The sequence below is a fragment of the Microtus oregoni genome, unplaced genomic scaffold (genome assembly GCF_018167655.1).
Source record: "Microtus oregoni isolate MIOR12 unplaced genomic scaffold, Mior012 000034F_ref0000314, whole genome shotgun sequence".
Classification (NCBI taxonomy): domain Eukaryota; kingdom Metazoa; phylum Chordata; class Mammalia; order Rodentia; family Cricetidae; genus Microtus; species Microtus oregoni.
In genome coordinates this window covers 3,532,855-3,554,607 of record NW_024543093.1, presented here as the reverse complement: position 1 = coordinate 3,554,607, position 21,753 = coordinate 3,532,855, and the positions used below count along the sequence as shown (strand labels likewise).

At 37.9% G+C, this 21,753-nt stretch overlaps 1 pseudogene; it reads right to left on the bottom strand.

Moving 5' to 3' along the window:
• Positions 1-7,921: 7,921 nt before the first annotated feature.
• On the bottom strand, positions 7,922-8,555 carry LOC121432297 (annotated as a pseudogene).
• Positions 8,556-21,753: the final 13,198 nt, after the last annotated feature.

The window sequence follows — 21,753 nt, the reverse complement described above, 5'->3', positions numbered from 1 at the left end:
GTAAAATCTCAGACTACGGACCCCTTTTTTATTAGCTGGAGACATGCATGCTCTGTGCATAGTTCAATGCATTGAATTTGTGGATGATACTGTGCTTGGTGACTCTTTGGGGTGACAAAAGTTTTACTCAAAGAAATCCTTTACCTACAGTTTGACATTAAGATTCTATGCCTCTGCATCTGGGTGCGTAGCTTGGTCTTTTGTGGGGCCTCTAGCAGTGGAACCAAGACCTGTCCTTTACACATGATCTGGATCTTTGGAACCTATTCTCTATGATGGATGTCTTGCTTAGCTTGGTCCTGACTTAACTTAATATGCCATTCTTTGTTTACTCCCATGAGAGGCTTTACCCCTTCTGAAGGGAGAAAAAGGAGTGGATGGGGAGATAGAAGGAAGATAGGGGTGGGAACTGGAGGAGAGGAGGGAGGGGAAACTGTGGTTGGTATGTAAAATAAATAATTAAGAAAGAATTTATCATTTTTTCTTTTGAGATTCTCATCACAAATTAGTGTAAGAAAGGTCTGGTAAGTGATAGATAAGAGGAACAATTTTTGTCTGACTATCATGTAACACATTAAAAACATTATCGGTAATCTCTTTGATAAGGGCCATTAGCATTCATGTGGATATTGCTAAGTTATTTTCACTTGTACTGTAATAAAGTGTTTGACCTTAAATGCTATTTAATGGTATAAAGAGTGGTTTATGATTTCTTGCTTTTATTTTATTTCACTAATTTGGTTTAATTATTTCCTCACACAAATATTTTGTTTAAGCCAGACCCAAAAAGAGGAACATGGGATGTACTCACTCATATTTGGTTTCTAGCCATAAACCAAGGACATTGAGCCTATAATTAGTGATCCTAGAGAAGCTAAATAAGGAGAACCCAAAGAAAAACATATAGGCATCCTCCTGAATATTAACCTTCAGCAAGCGATGAAAGGAGACAGAGACAGTGACCCACATTGGAGCACAGGACTGAAATCTCAAGGTCCAAATCAGGAGCAGAAGGAGAGAGAGCACGAGCAAGGAACTCAGGACCGCGAGGGGTGTACCCACACACTGAGACAATGGGGATGTTCTACTGGGAACTCATCAAGACCAGCTGGCCTGGGTCTGGAAAAGCCTGGGATAAAACCGGACTCTCTGAACATAGCGGACAATGTGGACTACTGAGAGCTCAAGAACAATGGCAATGGGTTTTTGATCCTACTGCACGCACTGGCTTTGTGGGAGCCTAGGCAGTTTGGATGCTCAACTTACTAGACCTGGATGGAGGTGGGGGTTCCTTGGACTTCCCACAGGACAGGGAACCCTGATTGCTTTTCGGGCTGAGTGGGGGGGACTTAATTGGGGGAGGGGGAGGGAAATGGGAGGCGGTGGCGGGGAAGAGACAGAAATCTTTAATAAATAAATAAATAAATTTAAAAAAAGATGAATGAGGAAAACAAAAAATTAAAAAATGTAGAGTTTATGCTACTTCATATAGGAATGAAAAAAAATAAAATTCTAACTAAAATGAACAAATTTATGACTTGAAAAATTCATTTTTATTAAATTTGGGTAATACTATTTAGTCATAATGTTGCAAAGGCTATAATAACTGAGGAAGGAGATGCATAGGTGTGTTAAAATATATAAGTGCTTTTGAACTTTTACCCAGATAAGAGAAAAATTGGGTTACATATTGAGCTTCATGCAACCACCAGGCAAGGTAGGGGATTACTGTGAAAATCCTTCTTTTCCTCATGATTTTAAAAGGTATTGAAATTGAGTGCAATAGCTTCTGAAATTTAATAACCAATATTTGCTGAGTGCTTAGGCTGTTATGGTATGACTCATCACTACGGCAACCACAAGACTGCTTTATGTAACTGCTATCAAGAGGGTAATGAAAACACAGAGAAACCACATAATAAGAGTGAAATCAGGATTGAGACCTCTATGTGTCACTTCCAGACACAAGAAGGCAATTGTCATCTATAATACCATGCCTGGCAGAAGGTCTTTGGTTTTAAAAATGTATTTGTGGTTGAATGAAAGACTATCTGCACTGAAGAATATGATTTTGTTAGGCTGCTGGAGTGTGGTTTTTACTTAGCCTTTGGCTATCGTTCATATGTGGAACTAAGATATTGTAGACCTTCATAAAATACTGATAGAATTCTATAAATATTTGGAAAGGTTACTCAGAAAATTAATTATATTAAAATCTTATATTGAGTATGTATCTGACTGCCTTTTGTAGCAGATATTATAAAAGGGGGCAAGAAACCTGATCAATAATAGATAGGACATTGCAATGAACAGATAGTTGTCAAAATATGAAGAACAAGTGGCCACCAAACAGATAAAAAGTGTTCAAAATTACTAGCCATCAAAGAATTATAAATTATAATTATGATGTGAGTCTATCTCACCCTAGTCAGAATATGAGCCATGAAGAAAACAACAATAAATGCTGAACAATTGTGAAGCAAAGGGAACCCTTACATATTATTATCAGAGTGAAAACTAGTCTGGCCCCAAACTGAATATATATCTACCATTTTACCCAATTATAGCACTGCTGGGTGTTTACCCAGAGGACTCTAAGTCAAGCTCCCAAGTTAATTGCACATCTACATATATTATGACATTACTCATGATAGATAAGTTACAAGATTAGCCCAGGAATACAGAAACAGACTTCCTGGTATATTGCTCCATTTTATTCAAATATGAAGAGTAAATAAAATAATGTAGTTTGCAGAAAGATGGTTGCAACTGAAGATTGTCAAAATGAATAAGCTAAGTTATAGTCAGAAAGAGAAATGTTGTATGGTCCCTTCCACTTGTATCATATCTGTGGGTATGTCATCAAAGTACATGAGAGCATGCATAATGTGCTGAGGGGAAAAAAAGGACAAGCTAGGATGGGGAAACATGGTCAACACATCATATACACTTATGAAAATGCCCTTAGGAATCTCAAGTATATACAATGAATATAGAGCTTAAAACAATGCCATTAATCCTTTTAAACTTGTTTAGTTTTAAATTTTAAACAATTGTTCAGTAGTTTTTACAAGAGAGAGGAGAAACCAGTAGTTCTTGTCATCTGTAAAGCCTAAGTTGTTTAGACATATTAAAAATTTTTTGGTTGAGAATTTTATGGATGTATATATTTTGATCAACAGTAACTGCCAATCGCTCTTCTTCAGTTTTTCCTATATCCACCACCGTTTTCCTCTTTTAAGTTTATGTACTCTTTAAAACCCGCTGAGTTCATTAAATACTACCAGCATGTTGTATTTAACAGCTTGGTAGTTGAACATAGATGTAGGACCCCCACTGGAACACGACAGCCAATCTTGGCTACAACTCTAAAACTGTTTCTCCTTCCGGCAGTCATTGGTTGCCAGTATGGCCTCAGCTCTGGGTGAGAATACATTATTCTGTCTTCAACTCATGCTCGAATGTCTTGACAACAGGAATGTCTTGATCTTGTACAGCTTTTGTACCAGAGTCACAGCCACTGTGAATGTGTGAGTACAATGCCCGTTCACGTCTGTCTTAGAAAAACCATGCCCTACAGTATTTCCATCTCCTCTTCCAAGTCACTGGTCCTGGATGGAAAGGTACGGTATAGATGTCCTATTCAGAGCTGGGCACTCCACACCATTCTTCCCCGCAGAGTTGAGCACGCGACACCAGCTCTTCCCTGAATTTTGAATAGTTGTGACTCTCTTCATTAATCTCCATCCCTTGCACAAAGAAACATCTCTGATGAGGTTTGAGAGCTGCACTAATCTACAGATGCAAAGGTGTGTATTTAGAAAGTAGTTTATTACTATTTCCTTTTTAGAATAATAGTGGTCTTTTTTATTGATTTTTATTGAGCTCTACATTTTTCTCTGCTCCCCTTCCTGCCTCCCTCCTCCCCTTCAACCCTCTCCCAAGGTCCCCATGCTCCCAATTTACTCAGGAGATCTTGTCTTTTTCTACTACCCATGTAGATTAGATTTATGTATGTCTCTCTTAGGGTCCTCATTAAATAGGAAAATAAGCAGCTATGTTTATAGGAAGCCAAACTTGAAAATAATCTTAGGTATGGTGGCACTTAAATTTCTCATTTGATTTCTTGTTGAATAAATGAAGGGATCAGTTAAACAGATGGAATTTTGTGAAGAAATGCATATAAAGTAGAAGCAGAGCATATGCCATATTGTAATTATTACATTATTGGTTTATCCTAGTTCAATGTCTTGTCCATGATTTTCACTGTATGAACCCACATTCTGATATTAATTATAGTAGCTCTGTCAGGCTAATAAGGAAAAATATAAAAAGCTCTCTGGTAGATTACGGTTTTAAAGAGGACCTTAAAGGTTGTGCAGGAGTGGAATTTGTACATGTATTATAATGTACAATGCAGCTTATTTGATCTAGTGGACTAGAGAACAATCACCAACATTTATTGGATTCTATTCTGTACCTCTTTAATTCTTCCACAATTAGATAACAGAACCAACTGAGGTATGCTTTCTTATCTGGTCAGATATACTCTATCTGCAGAAAAGAAAATGTCTAAATATGTAACTGATGCTATTACACTCACAATCCCACATATTGTTACCTGCACAAGTTCAAAAGAGTTGGAGAGGAATTTATGATAAATTAGGAGCTTCAGGCAGTGGGTAATACTAGAAGAGGGAGGATCATTATTTTTTGGGCAGGTGGTGACTGACATGTTGCTCATGCTCCCATGAATGGCCCAACACCTTTGCTTGTATGAGCATAGCTAACTGGACTTAGTGATTATTAAAAAGAGAAGACATGACTTTTTTTTTTTTTTTTGGATTTTTTGAGACAGGGTTTCTCCGTAGCTTTTGGTTCCTGTCCTGGAACTAGCTCTTGTAGACCAGGCTGGCCATGAACTCACAGACATCCACCTGCCTCTGCCTCCTGAGTGCTGGGATTAAAGGCGTGTGCCTCCACCACCAGGCAAAGACATGACATTTTGAAGAGGATGGGTTAGAGGGGATTTGGAGAAACTGAAAGGAAAATGTGGGAATGGATATGAGTATATTCATCATAAACATATATGAAATTCTAAAAAAGAAATAAAAGCTAACTCTAAACACAAAACATGTCAGATGAAACTGTCAATAGTTACAGCGACTTGTCCATGTAGATATACAAGTGTCTCAGAAGTTTGATGTAGCATCTTCTGGATAAATAGATAGCCATAGTATGGTAAGGATTGATGACTTTTAGTATACAATATGTATAGTTAAACTATAATAATTAAGTAATTATCCTCATAATTGAAATATTAAAATTATAAGGAAATAATATATGTATTATTTCAGAGTTTTATAACATTATATATTCAATGTATAAATTAATTATTGAGTTCATTATTGATAATTAATCACAGAATACCACAGATCAGGAACCTGAGATCTATCTAGGATTCTATTCTTCATTATTATAAAATATCACACATAAGTGAAGTTTCTATTGTTCCTTACTGAGAGATGAATGTATTTAATAAAAAATGTGTCTGATGATTAGATTCATGTACTAGATGAAACCCCAATTCACATTACTTGCCTTTTCCAATAGCAAAAATACAGCTACAAATCCTATTCTAGTGACTAATTCCACAGTGTCATTTTGAGTAAAAAATTGAGATAATAAGTGTGAAACAGTTTTTCAGGCATAAAGAAACCTGTGTGTTTGTGTCTGCTTATATGTGTGTATATTGTGTGTGTACACGTAGATGTATATGTATGTTTGTGTGTCGTCATGTGTTTCTGTTTGTGTGTGTATGTGTGTATGAGTTAAGACTTACGTAATGATATACATTAATGCTTACTTTTCATAGATTTTCAAGACTAAGTAAACATTTCCTAGGGAAGTAAACATCACACTTATCTGAAAAGATGGATGAAGTCATTACATTGGAAGACTTAAATCAGTTTTAAAACTTCTAAAATAGGCATGAAACTGTAAATGGAAATCTTTGTGTTGTGTTCTATAGATTGTGTTTTACCAAGATTCACTTTCACAAACTTTCTCATCTGTGAGACATTTCATAGATATGTACTAATAGTTATAGAATAATATAAATGCATTTTATAATGCTTGCACTAATAGATATCTACTATACATTAGTGTGTATAAATAAACACACACACATATATGTTTACAAATGAAATAAAAATCTACTGAATGATATTGGATTGGGTCTGTCAATATACCCAACACAGAACCTCCCCCCCAAAAAAATATTCCAAGTAAAATTCTAACTAAAGGAAGTGTGTCTAAGAGCTAATAACTCATTGATGTTACTTATTTCCAGCTGTACGTTTGACTTTTTGTATTACAATTTTCCTTTAGCACTTATCATGATATTTACATAAAATCTTATTTGTATGATGTGTGCCAAATTGAAAAAGTGTCTTATTTTCCAGGAAGACTTACAGAATTATATATGGATAAGATCCAGGGCGATAGATTCTCATCTATAGCACAAGGAATATTCCATTTCTTAATGTAGTTAGTTTATAAATTTGATTTTAAGGCTTTAGTTTATGAATTTGATTTTAAGGCTACTGTTTATAAGCATTAATTTTATTATGCATGATTATAAAATAACCTTTCAAATAAAACTGTTTATCTTGGATTGTATTTGCATTTATTTTTAATAACCTAATTTCATCTTGACATGTAAAAATATTTAACTTCATGGAGTCTGGACATTTTTGTATTCTTGGCTAAATAGCAGCACAATGAAATCATATTTTATTAATGATCACATCCAGAAATATAGGACCCAGGGGATGCTTCTGGATCGATTGCGGTGATCAGATGGTGAAAATGAATCAACTTCTACATCAATACTGGCTGTTATCCAAAACGTCCTGATTCTGAGAAGTAGTCAGTAGTTTTGGGAAGGAGGTATTTTTCACCTTTTTCAAATTCCAAAGTAAGAATCACACAGACTGTCAACCCCGATGACATGTTAACTTTGAGGAGGTAACTGTGCTTCCCAGTCTGGCGTCTCTTGAGTTTCCTCTTGACAGATAACTGCCCGTGTCCTCGCTCACACCTGACCATCTCCTCTTTCATCTATTGGCATGTACTGCCTGAGATTTCATCAGCTCCACCTTCTGATCTCCCCTCTGCAGAGGCCCCTTCACATCTGTATCACCCAGCTGCTGTCAAAATAAGGCTGCCTAACAAATCAGCCTGAACACAGTGACTATTGCTGCAGGCATTTCCTTTCAGATGAGCCAGCTGTATTGCAGCTCTCTAAGAAGTCAGTCCTCCCACACACCCTGCTTTGACATCCTCCACCTCTCCTAATTCCTCCCCTGGAGCCTGTGTGCATTTCCCTGCAATGGGTATTTATTGACAAGTAATTGTTGCCTGTTATCTGGAATAATATTTTGGATAATTGATTGGGAGAATAAAGTATTCTAATAGCAATCCTACTGAAGTATCTGCTTCTCTCTTGCTATTGCATCAATGTTCCTTGAGATTAATTACTTACTTTTATATCTTCAGGACTCAGCAGAACACTCAGTATGTATATTGTGCTGGGTGATTGAAAGATGAATTAATAGATGAATGAATAATGTAATATGCTTTAGAGTTGGGAGAACTCTTATGGCTGAGTCTGCCTTGATGTTGTTTCACTGATTTGTCTAAACCTGGAGGTACTCGCACATTTGATAATACAAACAATTTTAGAGCCTTTTATATGTGAACATAATTTTTAAAGATAATCATACCAAAATGTAAAATAAATGACTGAAATACATATTATATGATGTAAAACTAAACTACACTTAGCAAAGACCGCATGTCAAGTTTGAATGTCAGTTTTGCCTTTACTGAAAACTCATTGCAATACTCCAGCAGAGTGTTAATTTTCCTTTTTAATATCTTGCTCTTCAGCTTCCTTTGCCCTTTTTGCTCAAATGCCAAAGAGTAGGGTGGTGTCCTGGCATGTGAAGACAGGCAAAATTCCCAATGTGCTTTTCTTGCTCTGTGACGACACTGGCTTTCTCCTTGAAGTAGACATTCTGGATGTTTATCACAGGTCCGATTAGCTGTGTGACCAATTTGAGTTCGTAGGCATAACTGTCTCCCTTCTTGGGAGCAGAAGTCTTCCAGCAGGGAAGTAGGGCTTTGGGGCAGTATTCCTTCACGTGCTATATATATCTTCCTGTGGTGATCCAGGGGGTTGGTTTCTTCCTCTTGAGTTCTCAGAGATGATAATGATGTGGGCTGCTTTCTTATGGATATCAGTCACTAGTTCTTTCAGACCAAAGTCCCTGCCAGCTTGGACCTAGGTTTGGTATCTCACTGTAGGGTAAATCACCTTGGGCCTGATGGGTACAAATACACAGAGAGGGACAATGTGGTATGCTTTTGCCCACACCTGGCCTTGCTTCTTCATCTCTTGCATGTCCCCTGGTTTAACCAAGGGCCCACTTGCTGCTGTCAGTCCTTGTGGAAGTTAAGTTTCAGGTCATGCCATTCAGTTTGGGTTCCATGGCTGTTAGCTATGTGTGAGAATGATAAAGCAGAAAGGGGGAGTATCATAATGTGAACCAGAAAAACAGATTATGCATTGATTTCATCCTGTTTGGGCATTTAAGCCTCTCTTACTTTTTTTCACGCAGAACATTCTCACTGCCTTGAAATTTTATAGTTTTCCAATCCTGAGGTAAATGCTAAATGTACTTGCACACACCACACATACAGATACATAGACACACACAGACATTGTGTGCATCCTGCTCAAGTCAGACTGTGAAAACATGATAAATGTTATATAGAATAATAAAATAAGATTCCCCCTGAAAAAAACACTGGCCTGATCAGAGTCTCTGCATTAGGAGCAGAGGAACTTATCAAAGGATAATTTTTAGGCCATTATGAGAATGTCCTTAGGTATTGAAACCAAGACCGTTCTCTCCACTTCTTAGAGACTGAAATATGAATACATGCCTTCTATAAACTTAGTTCTCAAATAATGGTTTGACAAAGTTTATACTTTCAGATTCACAATATGATGTTTTTTTATAGTTAGACAGGCATGGTGGGAGAAATACAAATCATTTAAAGAGCAAGTATTAGATCAAAACTAAATAATGTTTACCTACTCTGTGCAGAACTGTGCAGGGTTCTTTGAGGCAGAGAAGATAAGAGCTGCTTGTCAGTTATAAAGAAAAAATCTTTGTGTTTGTATCTGTGTGATGTGACGTGTGTGTGTGTGTGTGTGTGTCTGTCTGTCTGTCTGTGTATGTGTGTGTTCGTGGAGACCAGAAGTTGACACTCTCTTTATCTATTTCTCTCCACCTTATTTTTGAGATGACAACTCACCAACTTAGTTTAACTCATTGTTCAGTGACCTCCAAAAATCTACACCTCTTTCCCAAGCACTGGCAAGTGTGTTTAGTATGATCATCTTTTAACATGGTTACTTGGAATCCAAAACACAGGTTCTCACGTTTAGATATCAATCATTTTGATAACTGAGCCATTGGAATCTTCCTAACTCCAAAATATGTTCATATGTTGAACCTGTTTCTAAATGTTCATTATCACTTGGTGCACAAGTGACACTTCAAATAGCCCACCAGCGTCAGCTGCTCCTTAGCACCGAGCCATCTAGGTTGCACTGAAGACTGTACAGAAAGAACACGCTTATCACAAGGGTCCATCGTTAGCATGAGCCAAATCTAGTCGAATGTGAACTTGAAAAATGACTCATTCTTTGCTAATGCTCTATTGTTCCCTTGAAAGTAAAATAAAAGTTTGTCATCTGACAAAAAAAAAAAAGATTACCATGAGTCACAATAGAGAATTTTTTCCAGCTTAATACATTGAGAGTATCCCCTTTAGGACTTCTAATTGGCTTTGGGGCTCTTGGTTGGGCTTTCCCAAAGAACTGTAATGGAAGGATAAATGAACCATACAGTTACCATTTGCTGACTTCCTTTCTGTTTTAAGAAAACTGAGGCCAAATAGACTCAGTTGCTTTGATTATACACTCATAATTCCAGTCACTTTTGTGATCCCATATGTATGAAAATTTCTTTCCACTGACAAGTAACCAACCACATCTGTGCATCCTCAGATTCAACTCAAGATGACACTGTCTGTCCATGGGGGAGATCAATACCCCAGGCACAAATATGTCCCTGTTTCAAACATCAGTGCAGATCAGGACAAGCCTGTCCTTGAATTTTCTTAGTTTGTTGGCACAGCTCAGGGATCTTAGTGGAATTATGCCTATGCTTGGTCTTACAATGCTCTGCTTATTGTATTTATTTACAGGTTTATTACAAAGGATAATTTAAAGAAAGCAAATGAGCATCTATGTGAATTTATATAGGTGTGAGATGGCAGCATATTTATGTAGTACACTCTCTGGAGTTGGTGAGCATCTCCTTGGCACAAAACCGTGTTCTTAGTACCTTTCTTCTCTGTCTCCAATATGCATTTGTTTTGAAGCCTTCAAGCCCTGTTGTTGTGTTCAAATGTGGAGACACCATTGGATATACATGAGTGTAGCTTGAAAACTACAAAGAAACATAACTGGGGTCAGAATCCATTCCTCTTAGAGTACTTCGAATAAGGCAGGGTGTCTTCTGTTTCCTTTTTTTCTCTTTCTTTCTTTCTTTCTTTCTTTCTCTTTCTTTCTTTCTTTCTTTTTTTTTTTGTGTGTGTTTCAAGATAGGCTTTTGAGTTTTGAAGCCTGCTCTGGAGCTCACACTGTAGACCAGGCTGGCCTCGAACTCACAGAGGTTCACCTGTCTCTGCCTCCCAAGTGCTGGAATTAAAGGCGTGCACTACCACTGCTCAGCAAGATGCCTTTTTGAATGGGGGCCTTTTGATCTACCATCAGCCAAGGAAGATCAGAGAATTTCTCTCTGTTCAGCTTATAGGCAAAAAGGTGAAGAGAGAGTAGAGTGTATTTTGTTATTGTAAACTGTAAAAGGAAAGGCAAATTCTATTTCTGTGGACCTGCCATCAGGTGAAAAGGGTGAGTCAGCGAAAGAAGGGGTAAAGGAGATTTCTCTCTCTCTATGGAGAGAGATTTTGCTTTACTGAGGCCTGAAGCATCTGGCTTTGTGACAGAAGAATGTCTTTATCCTTTACCACTCTAAAACAATTCTTAAGCTGCTTTGGGAACAGAAAACACCAAATAATTTCAGAGAAGCTTTCAGATCCTCAGTCTCTCAGCATGCAAATGTTCATGGTTGGACCATCAACCCATTTCATGTAAGTAAATCTAATAAAACCCTTTGTTTGTGTGTGTGTGTGTGAGTTCCATTTCTTTAGAGAACCCTGACTATGTTTCAGATATTTTTTTACAACTGGCTATTGTTAACTTATTTGCATGCTTCCATGGGGAAAAAAAAACATGTTTTGAATGTGCAACTTATCCTTGTGATTGTCTGCAGCTTACACTCATGAGAACTTTACTCAGGTGACCTTAACCCTCAGGGTATAAATTGTCCGATGCTCGGAAAAAAGTTGGCTATTGCATGAGACATTCATAAGCCTCTTGTTAACTCCATTCTCCCAGGTTCCACTGTATTTAGAACAGCTGTCATCTTGGTGCATCTAGTAATTTTAATAGCTGATGGAGTTCAGTACTTTCTATGTGCACTTTATGAGTTTGTTTTTAGCAATGAAACATTTCATTATGCTGTCTTCATGTTGACAAAGCAGTCCCTTCCCATGGATGTCTCAGTTATAGATAGATCTTGTTCAGATGCTTTAGCTCAGCCAAAACGTAGACTTTCTCCTGCATCCAGGCCCCGACTTGCACACTTTTGTTTTCCTTAGCTCAGCCCAACATTAGTTTTTCTCTTGTATTCAGGCCTCAACCTGCACTTTACCCTTGCCCCCCAAGAAACTTACATAGATCCAGAATGAGGGTCCCTTTTCTTTTATGATGGGTTAGTTTTAATTGTCAATTTAACATGATCTAGAATCATCTGGGTGAATTTTCTAAATCCAGTTAGCCTGTTGGCATGCGTGTGGGGAATTTTCTTGGCACCTTTAATTAATGTGGGAAACTCAGCTCACTGTAGACAGCACTCTTCTGAGAGGTTGAGTCCTGGACTTTATGAAAGTTGTGAAAATGAGCTGATCAGGTATGCATTGATTTCTCTCTCATTGATTTCTCTCTCCTTGCTCTTGAGTATAAGTGTGATTACCTATTTCGAGTACCTGTGGCCTTGGCTTATTTGCCATGATTGGGTGTAGCTTGCTCTTGAGTGTAAGTGTGATTACCTATTTCGAGTACCTGTGGCCTTGGCTTATTTGCCATGATTGGGTGTAGCTTGCTCTTGTGAGCTAAATCAGGTCCTTTCTTCTTGTGTTGCTTTTAAGAGGAATATTTTGCAATGGCAACAGAGTAGGCTACCACCCTCTGGTCAGACCATTCACTTTAGAAAACGTCTCATTATAAATGCTTTCTCTGGCTCTTTGATATGCACATTTTTTGACATTTTTCTCTGAAGATTTATCCCTGAGAAGAATTTCTCAAAGTCTTGAGACCCTGCCTATCTCTGTCAAAACAGTCAAACTTTGAAGGACACATTGCTTCATGGTAAGCAGTAACCTCCCATCAGGGCAGGAGTGAAACTTTTCATTTTCTTTGAGGAGTACCAGTTAGGCATCGACCATGTAATGGCTTGGCTAGCGCCATTCTTAAAATCTCCAGGGGCTTTGTTCAGCAAATCCAGGTCAAGCTGCATTTTGTCTCTCTTTCCAACTGTGAACGTCTTAGTCATAAGTCTCTTTCCTGTTCACCTGTTTTGTATCATGGAGTGTAGTCTTTGCTTTGACAAGCTATGACCTTTCCTAAGTACTGCCATCATTTATTATTGCTTCTCTAAGTTGTTTTTCTGTTTCCTTTTTTGTCAAAATCAGAATAAGCAAGCTACATCCTTTTGAGTTTATATTTATATTTTGCTTTTAAAATTTCATTGTAATTATTGCTTTATGTGTGTGTTTAAGTGTGTAGGATTTGTGGGAGAAGGTGGTGTGGGATGTCCTTTTGTATAGGTGTTGCTTTTATTGGTTGATGAATAAATCTGTTTTGACAATGGCTTAGCACGGTAAAGTCAGGCAGGATATTGAACATAGATAGAGAAAGAGTAGGCTGTGTTGAGGAGACACCATGTAGCTTCCCAAGAAGCAAGTGTGAAGTAACAAGCTATGGGCCTCATGGTAAAATATAAACTGATAAAAATGGGTTACTCCATAGAGAGAGCTAGCCAATAATAATAGCCTAAGCCATTGGCCAAATAATTGTAACTGATATTAAGCCTCTGAATATTGGGGAATAGGCAGACAGAGAGAATCTAGTCCAGGGGGTCCAGCAGGATGGAGAAAAGCCTTCCATCTACAGGAAGGGAAAATGCCAAATAGCCAGGAAGAAGTCAGAGGCCAACTTTGTAGACTCATTTCTCACCCTCCACATTTATGTGGGTTCTGGTTATAAAACTCTGATTTTCAAATTTCTGCAGCAGCTACTTTTACTGCCCTTGGAATTACAAAGGATATTCTTAAGCTTATTAATTTAATCTTATTTAGTCATATTTATTTCTTCTTTCAGTAGGTAACAATATTTATAATTATTTATCCAACAAATTCAGTTATAGATTTTAATGTAATTTTATAAAATATATTTTTAAAATTAATTTATTATATTATCCAGTTAAGCAATTTATAATTATATTATCTGGAGGAATTCTAATATGACATTTGCCCTGAATAATAAAGCATATTGTTTAATATCCTTTTATTTGATATTTTTACTTAGAATATTATCTGAAGCCAATATTGTGAATAAATATAAATGCAAATTCATTACTAGGAAGTCCATTATTAATATATACAGTCCTAGACATTAAAAGCTGACAAATTAGAAAACAATTCAATTAAAGGCGCTTTAATTTTGAAAGGGCGTGAGAAATCTTGTTAAATCCTATCTTATTTAACTTGGGCATAGAGAAACTAAAATTAAGGTCATCTAATCATGATCTTTCCAGTGGCGATCAATTAATGATTCTGAAGGAAATAGAACCTTAGATCCAAAGATTAAGATCTTAACCTCTTTACTCATTTTTTATTAGTAAAACACATCTTATGAAGCAATACAAAAAATATTTAAAAAATATACTTGTTTCATAAAGCATTCACTTTGTGCAAAATTGGGAATATCAAAACAAGATATAAATATTATTCTTCTTATTTTGCTTTAAGGGAGACTGTGCTTTACAAAGTAACTTCAGTATGTATAAGGGGTAACTGATGAATACATTAATCATTAATATCTTAGGTATATCTAAATGGCAGATGCTATTTGTTGCCTTAGAGAATAGGTATGCCCTGAAGACTTTCACCTATGCCTTTCCTATTTTATATTTCATTTTCAATCACTTATAGACCTTACAGTGAATGATTGTTTCTCTCTTTTTTTCTCAAGTTCCACTATTGAGCACTAGTTGTCTGTAAAGCCTTCTATGAATCACTCCACTAGGAGAAGAGTGAGCTGTGTAGAAAGTGATCTTATCTCAAAGATCTCACCATCCCACAGGCATTTCATAAAGGATAATTCTGATGAATTTATCATAAGACTTATGATATAATAGTACAAAGCAAAAGCAGCCGTTAGTTGAGAGGCTTGAAGATTAACAGAAGGCTTTTGAAAACTGTGGAGAAGACATTGACCCAGAACAACATGGGTGTTCTGAGACCTGAGAAGTAAAAACAGCCACTGTACGCATGGCAGCCAAGACAGAAAGGTATCCTGGCAGTTGGGAGCCAAAAAACAGCACAAAGTCACTGTAAACCTTGCAGGTTATAACCCTGTTCCAGGGAAAGGTTTCCTCAATGCAAATGTAATAACTCTACCCTGGAAGGGTTTCCTCAGTGAAGTTGTTAGAGCCCCAATTTGTTTTTCTCTGCTCCCAAGAGGTATTACAGCTACACTCCACTAGGGGAAAGCTTCCCAAGCTCTGCTTAGGTCCCCAGAGTGTAACAACTGTGCCTCGGTAGGGAGAATCTTGTTTTAGCTCTATTCTGCTCAACACTGCTCCACTCTGGTGAAGTTTTTATACCACAAGCAAACCTCACTCAAGAGATTTATTGGGAAAGAAGAATCCAGGAGGGTGGTTGTCTTTAGGGTGAGAAACAGAAGCAAACTGAACAGCATACAGAATTTGTATATGACTTCTTAGGGGTAAGGAGTTTCTTTCCAGGGTGACTTGAGATTGGTGGATCTTTGTGACCTGATTCTGGGGCAAGCTCAAGGAAACAGATTCCCCTTTCCCTATATTCAAGCTTTCTCTTTTCTCCACTTCAAACCTAGTGTGTTTTTGTCTGGTCTTTCCCAACACACTGTGTAAATGTCCTGTCTTTTAAGTTACCTTTGATGGATCTGTAAGTGATATGGGATTCCTCTCTGTATGCTGTGAATACCACTGGATAATAAAGAAGCACTGCAATACTTTGGGCCTATTGCAGTGCAGAACAGTGCAAGAAGGGAATTCCAAGTGGATAGAGGAGGAGGGAGTAGGCAGAGTCAGGGAGATGCCATGTAGCCGCTGCAAGAGACAGACATCAGACACTGGGCAGAACCTTACAAGTAGACCACAACCATGTGGTGATACACAGATTACTAGAAATTGGTTAATTTAAGATGTAAGAGCTAGCTAGGAATATGCTAGAGTCATTGACCAAGCAGTGTTGTAATAATACAGTTTCTGTGTGTTTATTTCCTGTCTGTGTGGCCGGGAAATGAACGAGCAGCGTCCGACTACATGTAAGCTTGTTGTAAAGTGGGAGCAGAAGCCAGAACTGGTGTGGAGAAAGCAAAGGAATAGAACCACACAGTCTGACACACCCACACCTTTTCCCTTACTGGCCTCTCAGATAGATCACTGGGCATGGGATACGTAAAACCTTTCTATAGCCAAGTGTTACCCCTTCCTATCATTCAACTCAGAAACCTCACCTAATATATAATCCAGAATCAATACCCACCTTCTATTCAAGCCTTGGGCTACTTAAGCCTCTTAGCTCTGACCTCTTAAGAAAGAAGCTTCTGCTCCCCACTTCTCCCTTTAATATCCCCATACTTGAATTTGAAACAATGGAATCTACTGCTTGGTTCAGGATCTCTGACTTTATCAACTCAGCAGTTGTTCCCCTTCACCCCGTAGTACCCATGTTTTAACGTTTCAAACTTACTCAAATTGCTGATTTGACTCTCAAGATGTGTACAGATCATTTGTGTCTGCTGGCTTTGCCTACCATAATATATGGCTCTAACTTCTCCAGCTCTTTCTTCCCTTCACTTGCTCTTACCATCCATCTCTCCTTGCCTTCTCAGTAAATAGACTTTCTGGCTTCTGGAGCTTGTCCCCGCTTCCAGGGCTCTACCATGTGGGCAACTCTCTAGTTACTGAGGTATTTTTCCTCTCCCTCTATTGAAACCCTCTCTGTTTTCTGGCATCCTCCCCCAGGAGCTGCATGCTAAACACTCCCAGCTTGCTTAAGCCCATCCGACTCTTCGACCTTGTCCTTCCAGTATCTAAGCTCCCACGTGGAGCTTACAGAAACTCCCTGCAGTGGAGTTCAGTTTTCGACCCTTCTCGTTTTCCTCCAAAGACTCCAAATTTATTAAAGTCTTGCTCTGGCCTCAGTACAGTTCAAATGGTCAAAATTGGCAAGCTCGATTTTCAATGATGACAATTTCTACTGCACAAACAAATGATCCAAAAATCTTTTATATCTAAACTTGCTTTTTCCTCCGTTTCTTCTTATCTACACCTGTCTGGGGGTGGCTCTTACATATGGATGTTTATCATCCAAATAATCCCCACCTCTAATGAGCAGCCCATGCTAATAAGGTTGGGAAGTTGCTCTTTATCAGGCTGTCAAAGGCTGATTCAGTTTCCTATAACTCTCTCCTTCCCCGGAGCTTACCACCTATTCCAGTTTTCTATATTTTTGTATGATAATTCTTGTTCTGAAAACAAAAATCATAAACCACAAGACCACCGAGAAAGGGCAGTGAGAAAGAAAACAGAACAGACTTAACAGAGAGGGTTATGGAGGATACACTGATGGCAAGATATCCGAGAGTGTTGGAGCCTGCTCCAATAAGTCAACTTGAGTACCTGGTGGGGGGTGAGAGGATCAAGGAAATGACAGATAAAAGAAACTGAGATAGAAATAATACAGGATAGATCTGGGAGGTCTGTTGGTCAATACCAAATAGCCCAGCATTTATTTAATAATTTGCTTATATGCAGATTAAAGGCAGAACAAAGAGCAATATCGTCACTTAACCACCCCCCTGCACTGTCCTTGGCAGAAAGTGCAAGTGGGCTCACTATCTGAATGTGCCTTTGGCTGACATTCACCAGCCTGTGTCTTCGTAGATAATGTGTTCTTTCCTACGAGCTTACTCAGAACTTTCTCACTGTTCTCAAAGAGCTGTGCGGAGCACAGCAAGCTTGAACTCAAATGACTTTTAAGTCAGAATGGACTCCAGATGGAAACTGAGTCACTTGTGGGCCACCACACAGTGGGAACCAGATAAGAATGTTTGAGCTGTATTGAAGGTGCTGTGTTTGGTACAGGAAGAGTTGGAAATTTTGAACCAGACATGAGGTTATGCTGGCTCAGAGAAGATGTGATGAGGATTTTTCTGTATTAAGCACCATCTTGATGTGGCTTATAGATTAAAACTATAAAAAGAAAAAAAACTGAAACAAAAGAAACAGGACCCAAACAACCAAACAAAAACAAAACAAAACAAAACAGCTAACAAATAAACAAAAGAACTCAAAACCAGTGTTTAGGGAGTGATATTGAGAGAAAAGATAATGTATAGTTTTAAAAAGAAAAATCTGGAGAAAACAAAAAAAATTAGAAAAGAAACACGAAAATACCAATATTTTCCTAAGTTTTGTCTTGTTGGTGTTTTTATCTGAAATTTTTGCTACTATTTTCTTTTTAATGTCCTTATTCTCATAATGTTACTGTGTATGTTTTTCTTAGGTAGTCTGCTTGAATCAGCTGAGATCTCAGCATTTTATAATGTGACTAAATAAACACCATGCTCCTTATTTCAATTTCTCTATAATCAAGGAATTATCATTTTAAAATGATTGTTAGATTTTTTTCTTATGTTACAACTGTGGTCTCATGTTGCTTAGACAGGCCTCAAACATGCTGTGTAGTCTAAACTTACCTCAAATTCTTGGTCCTCCAGTCTTTACTTCCCAACTTCTGAGATTACGGATGTGTAACGATTCCTGGCTTTATGTGTTTGGTGTGTGTGTGTGTGTGTGTGTGTGTGTGTGTGTGTGTGTGTGTATGTGCATGTGTGTGCTTTTCTTTGACTGTATCACCAATCTTCCTTTCTCTGCTTTTTCAGCACTAAGGCTACAGGGTCATACCACTGTGTCTGGTATTTTGCAAAGATAGTGGGCATCAAACTCAGGAACTCTTGATTCCATGAGAATCATTGATTATTAACCAATAATCTTCCCAGCCCTCTAAAACTCTTTAAAAGCAACTCTATTCTTGAATTTTTCCCTCACTCCAAAGTTGCTTCATCATTGCTAACTCAGTGGATGTCCATTCCATGCTATCTATGAGTCCCTCACAGCCAGTAACTCCACTATTGCTACCTATGTCTTAAGACAGATTACTTTATTGCAATATCATCCTAATATTATTCCGTTTAGTATAGATGAATTAATAGGATGAATACCTTCTTAGAAAAAATATAACAGGTTGGTTATTTTTCTCTTGCTTTTCAACTATAATTTTTATGATTGCAGTGATTAGCCAGTTTGCCTAACACACACACAAAACACACAATACACACAGGGTTAGCTCCAAGGACAGGATGAGAACAGTGTCGTTAAATCTGTACTCTCCATTCACGTTAACCTTAGTCTCTATTATCTGCCTAATTGTTCTTGAGCATCTGAATGCTTTTACTACGACAATTAGATGTACAGTACTAAAGAGGCCATCACTTAATGCTTATTTTTCCATGGAGTGGATGCAAGGCAGGGAAGAGCTATGGTATCCCCTGCCTTTTCTTTCACACTTGGCCGTATTACTCGGCTGGATCAGCAGGTTGATTACAGTACTGCCGTTTGTTACAAAGTCACAGTTCAGACTCTCAACAGAGTGTAATTTGTTGTTGTTTAAGATTATCAGTTAATATAGGTCACATTAATGGAGCATGAAAATCAGGGAGATGAAATCCAAACTTTAAAAAAAAAGTTCTCAGATGTCAATAGGAATATTTTTACCACCAAATAATTAGGTTTATTTAGTACATAAGAAATGTAATTCTAGAGAACATAGCTCTTCTAATAATTTTGGCACAAGAAGGGATTACAATTTATGATATTGTCTGTCTGGATTTTAGCTATTTGAAATCCCCATGGTCTCTTAAATGAAGACTCTACTGGTAACTTCCAAATGACTCAAGGTTGCGCTGTGGAAGGGCAGAGTTCAAGAATCACATATTTATAGACTGACTACACGTACTGGCTTTGTGGGAGCCTAGGCAGTTTGGTTGCTCGCCTTACTAGACCTGGATGGAGATGGGTGGTCCTTGGACTTCCCACAGGGCAGGGAACCCTGATTGCTCTTTGGGCTGACGAGGGAGGGGGACTTTATTGGGGGAGGGGGATGGAAATGGGAGGCAGTGGCGGGGAAAAGACAGAAATCTTTAAAAAATAAATAAATAGAAAGAAGTTAAAACTACAGATTTTAAATATGAAAACTCTTAGATTATTTACAGGTATTTTCTTTTTTTGGAAAAATTTTAAAAATATTTATTTTTTTAAATGCATCTTTGTGTATGTCTATATGGGGATATGTGATATGGGAAGGTGGGTGGCCATAGAGGCAAGAAGAGGGCATTGGATTCCCTGGAGCTGGAGTTACAGGCAGCAGTGTGCTTCCTAACATAGGTACTGAACTCAAATAAGTATTATTTATAGTTAGCTTTCATTTTTCTGTAGTTAATTCATTTTTTAACTTATGATAACATATAAAGGGCTACAGCTATTCTTTGTAGAAGCCTGATAGTTTATTACTACTCCCTTTTTATAAACTCTCTCTTTCTTTTACCACATAGCAAATGCATGTTTTTTGAGTATCTTCTCTGTCATAGAGTCCTCATGGCTAACCTTTCACTCTTCAAAATAAAAGTGTTTATCTTTTATTTCATTATTTTATTTTACCATGCAACCAGTCTTTGACCGATAAGCTTTTCAGCCTTTACCCATGGTTCCAGATGAAATCTGAAGTGTATCCAGAGGCAGTTTCTCTGATGGAGGCTGAGGTACTGATGTGAGGTAGTGAGGAACCTCGAACAAGAAAGTGAGATCAAGTGTGTATGCACTTGAGAGGGACATCAGGACTCTGGTCTGTCTTCTCTGCTTCCTCACTACTGCGGCAGGAAGTGTTCTGTTCCACTACACACATGTTCCTGCCCTGACGTTCTGCCACAGTTGTGGCCATTGACACCTCAAAAACTATATAAGCAAAGATAAATCCATCCTTAAAACATCCTTTGTTTAACGGATTTATTTTTCCTCATAAGGAAGTTGATTATCACCCCTGTATCAGTTATGTGTCCGGAGAATGAACATGGCACTTTGGAGTCATCTTCATGTCTTTAACAAAGCGATCTCAGCTATACTGTAGGTTTTATTGTTAAATTGTCCATACACAAACCTGTCTCCCAACTTTTTTTTTAAATGTTTATTAATTTATTTATTATGTATACAATATTCTGTCTGTGTGTATGTCTGCAGGCCAGAAGAGGGCACCAGACCCCATTACAGATGGTTGTGAGCCACCATGTGGTTGCTGGGAATTGAACTCAGGACCTTTGGAAGAGCAGGCAGTGCTCTTAACCTCTGAGCCATCTCTCCAGCCCCCCCAACTTTTTTTTTTTTAACTCTGCTGCTACCTCATGCGAGGGTAGACATTTTAGAAAGGAAGGAAAAAATTGAATCTACTTCATGTCCATCACAGTAATATAAATGAATATTTTCACAAGGTGTCATGCGATGCTTTGAAATATATAGACATCATATAATAATTAATCCAGTCTAAGAACATTTTCACTAAATGGTTTTTATTTTGTTGGGCAGGAAACATTCTAAAGGTTTTATTCTAGCTTTCTGAATTGCATAGTGCATAATTATTATCTGTTGTCCCCCACTAGCCCAGTAGAACTTCTCACTCTGGTCTGATTGTAACATTGCACCTATTGATCAACCCCTCTCTATCTCTTGGTCTTTCTCTCCTCATTTTCGGCTAATCACAATTCCACTCTCAACCTACCTGATATGTTTCCTCTCTTTGTCTATTGAAACACACCACACTACCACACTACACTATGTAGTTTGTGATACCCCTGAGATTTCTTTCTCTCTCTCTCTCTCTCTCTCTCTCTCTCTCTCTCTCTCTCTCACACACACACACACACACACCACACCACACACACATGTTCTCCATGATAATAAATGTTTGATTTGAAAAAGAAACCTCTATGATTTTTCTTCCTTTTGTGGTCCTGAAAATGTTTACACCATCTACAAGAACCATAATAAGAGACCATGACCTCTTGCTCACATCTGAGACCATTTTCAGACTTAAGGTTTTTCCTGAACT